This window comes from Dipodomys ordii, unplaced genomic scaffold, assembly GCF_000151885.1.
Source record: "Dipodomys ordii isolate 6190 unplaced genomic scaffold, Dord_2.0 Scaffold1942, whole genome shotgun sequence".
NCBI lineage: Eukaryota > Metazoa > Chordata > Mammalia > Rodentia > Heteromyidae > Dipodomys > Dipodomys ordii.
The window spans coordinates 7240-11057 of NW_012269158.1; the positions used below are offsets into that span (position 1 = coordinate 7240).

The 3818-nt window shown below is 40.1% G+C and overlaps 1 long non-coding RNA gene across 1 annotated transcript; it reads left to right on the forward strand.

The window, feature by feature from the left end:
* Positions 1–2059: 2059 nt before the first annotated feature.
* Positions 2060–2909, forward strand: LOC106002015. The gene is made up of 2 exons (XR_001175884.1): positions 2060–2195; positions 2305–2909. It is a non-coding gene; the product is annotated as an uncharacterized LOC106002015 (long non-coding RNA).
* Positions 2910–3818: the final 909 nt, after the last annotated feature.

Below are 3818 nucleotides of genomic sequence, written 5' to 3' on the forward strand. Positions count from 1 at the left end.
AGGCGAGCGCTCTACCACTTGAGCTACAGTGCCACTTCTGGTTTTCTGGTGGTTTATTGGAGATAGGAGTCTCACGGTCTTTCCTGCCCGGGCTGGCTTTGAACTGCGATCCTCAGATCTCAGCCTCCTGAGTAGCTAGGATTACAGGCGTGAGCCACCAGCGCCCGGCTTGAGCTACAGTTCTGCTTCTGGCTTTTGATAGTTAATTGAAGATAAAAGTCTGCAGGATTTTCCTGCCTGGTCTGGCTTCAGAACCTTGATCCTCAGATACTCAGCCTCCTGGGTAGCTACCATTACAGTTGTGAGCCAATAGCTCCTGGCTTTACTTTTTGCAATTCTGTCATCTCTTCATTCAAAGAAAACTGTCTCTTTTAGCCTCATTTGACTTAAAGGATTCTCTGTAGCCTGTAAAATAATGCATTTATCAACACTGGTTGGACCATAACCAGCTAAGAGAAGAAACTAAATGGTAGTACTGCTCTTAAAGGGGAAATTAAGATGGATGATGAGCCTGACATTAAGAAACACTCTCAATAGGTGACATTGTTAAAAAAGAAATGTACTCTTTATCTGATTTATGTAACTAACCCTGTTGTACATCATGTTTACAATAACAGTTATTAAATGCCTTTAAAAAATAAAGGAGGGGAAGAATTAACTAAGCCAAAGCTAAGAGTTTAGCTCAGGTGATAGAGCACTTGCCTAGCAAGTACAAGGCCCTGAGTTCAAACCCTTGTACCATCCAAAAAATCAACCAGTTGCAAAATTTAAATTCATAGTAAACTCAATATCAAAAAAGAAAAACTCCCTTTACAGAGGGCTTGAGACTCTTCATGCACTTTTGCAAAAAGGCTTTTCTTGCTGAGGAAGTAGCCCTTATGTGGGTTGCTTCTCCCTCACTTTCCTTCCCCCTAACCTCCTCACCTCCCCCTCCTCTTCTCTCCCATTCTCTTTCCATTCCCCTTTCCTCTCTTACCCTCACCCCTTCTACTCTCACCCTCCTTCCTATACTGGGCTTGAACTAGCACTTGGGTACTGTCAGCTTTTTCAGTTTCACAGACTCTTGCCATGGTTGGCTTCGAACCACAACCCTCAGATCTTAGCCTCCTGAGTAGCTATGATTGCAGGTTGTTTTTCTTAATGCCTCTTGTGCTTTTGCTTGGCTTACTTGCCCTGCTTGTTGCTCTACCATTTGAGCCAGGCATTCAGTTAACAAGCAACTTTTGTGGACTGACTTTAAATCAAGATCTCTCAGTCTCAGCCACCAGAATAACTAGGATTACAGGCATGAACTAATAGCACTAGGCCAAGATACGCTAAAGTTTTGGAACCTTCTATCAGAGAGAAATCTCATAGCTACATCAAGCAAGAAGAGTATCTGATGACTGCATATTTCCATAATTTAGGAATCATGTTTGCTTGCTTTTTAAATTTTAACAAAAAGAAAAACGTTCTTTGATGAACCGAAGGAGATGAGAAATTTTTTTGGGGGGGGAGGGGATCTGGTCGTGGGCCTGAACTCTGGGCCTGGGCACTGTCCCTCAGCTCTTCAGCTCAAGGCTAGCACTCTACCAGTTGAGCCACAGCGCCACTTCCGGCTTTTTTTCTTTTTGCTTATGTGGTGCTGAGGAATTGAACCCAGGGCCTCAGGCATGCAAGGCAAACGCTCTGCCACTGAGCCACCTCCCTAGCCCCTGATCCAAGGATTTCGATTCAAAGCCAGCCCAGGCAGGAAAGTCCATGAGACTCTTATCACCAATTAACCTACAGAAAATTAGAAGTGGCAAAATGGCTCAAAGTAGTAGAGCACCAGCCTTGAGGAAAAGAGCTCAGGGATAGTGCCCAGGCCCTGAGTTCAAGCCCCATGACTGGCAAAAAAAATGAAAGTTTTACAGAAAAGTAAAGCTTTTAGAAAATCCTTTATGTAGAATTTCACTTATTCATTCTTAAAAAAAAATTGTTACTGAGATAAGAGAGTTAATAGGTATATATAAAATAAAAATAATTCTGTAGGTTGTATATTTAGTCAGTTCATCAGGCTTTCTTAGATATTTTGATTACAATACATCCTATGCTGATATAAACACTTTTCTTTTAAGGTGGTGATATGTCTAAGAATGTGAGTCAATCACAGATGGCAAAATTGAATCAACAAATGGCCAAAATGATGGATCCTAGAGTTCTTCATCACATGGGTAAATGCAATCATTAAACAGTGTGTTTTTAAAAAGTTCAAATATTATTAGGCAAAAATAAATATTTCAATTTCTGCTTACTAATTGTTTTCGTGTACTTTCCCTCTAGGTGGTATGGCAGGACTACAGTCAATGATGAGGCAGTTTCAACAGGGTGCTGCTGGCAATATGAAAGGCATGATGGGATTCAATAATATGTAAAGAAGATGCCTTAATATAAACTGACTTGGTTGATTACATTATTTGCTGAGACCTCAGAGTTTCCCTCCTTTTTGAAAATGGGGGGAAAAAGTATTTTTCTTGCCTGCCTTGCCCTCTTTCTTTTCATCATTTTTTCCTCAGCTTTTCTTTTTCCTTTCTTCCTTCTTCCTTCCTTTTTGATATAAGGAAGGAATATATGATTTTTGTGGAAATCCTTACATTTCTGCTCTAAGTTCTCTTTAGTTTTCACCATCATAACACTTTTGAGTTAAACAAATCATGATGTAAAATTTTAGTACTTAAAGGTTTTTAATTGTCACAAAGGCCAAGCATTACATTTGTAAACAGTCCTGGTCAGTAAATCACATTATAATGTCTCAATAAAAGTGCTGTAAAATAAACTTCAAACTGGTTATAAGTTAAGGAGATGTTAACTTTCTTAATGGCTTAAAATGATCAATGTATCACACACAAAAAAGAAAAAGCCAATAAATATGTTTTATAAAACCTTGCCCCGAAACACACCTTTAATGAGAAATATGTTAAAACAATAGCAACTTTTATGATAATTAAAATAAATTTGTCATTGAAAATCTTAGTTGTAACTGGGAATGTGGCTTAGTGGTAGAGTGCTTGCTTAACATGCATGAAGACCTGGGTTCGATTCCTCAGAACTACAAAATAGAAAAGGCTGGGAGTAGCACTGTGGCTCAAGCCTTGAGCACAAAGAGGCTTAAGGACAGTGTCCAGGCCCTGAGTTCAAGCCCCAGGACTAGCAAAAAAACAAATCTTAGTTTTGACAATTAAATTGAAATTGAGAATTTGACTGTGCTCTCCCATATATGATGTTTGTTTGGTATACAATCTGAAGCATATTTTTGAAGCCTTAATAGTCTTCCATAATTTCAAAAGCCATCTTTATGTTTCTTACATACTGTTTGAGAAATTGATAAAATAATTCCAAATATGACACTTTTTTTTTGGTCAGTTGAGGGGCTTGAACTCTGGTCCTGGGCGCTGTCCCTCAGCTCTTCAGCTCAAGATGAGCCTCTACTACTTGAGCCACAACACAACTTCTCATTTTCTGGTGGTTTACTGGAGATAGTCTCTTGGACTCTCTGCCTAGTCTGGCTTTGAACTGTGATCCTCAGATCTTAGCCTCCTGAGTAGATAGGATTACAGGCGTAAGTCATGGGTGCCCGGCTAATTTTTTTTTAATTGTCGGTCATGGGGCTTGAACTTGGGGCCTGGATGCTGTCCTTCAGCTCTTTGCTCAAAACTAGAAGCACTTACTGGGAAGGTGGCTCGGTGGTAGAGTGCTTGCCTTGCATGCTCAAGGCCCTGGGTTCGATTCCTCAGCACCACATAAGCAAAAAGAAAAAAGCCAGAAGTGGTGCTGTGGCTCAAGTGGTAGAGTGCTAG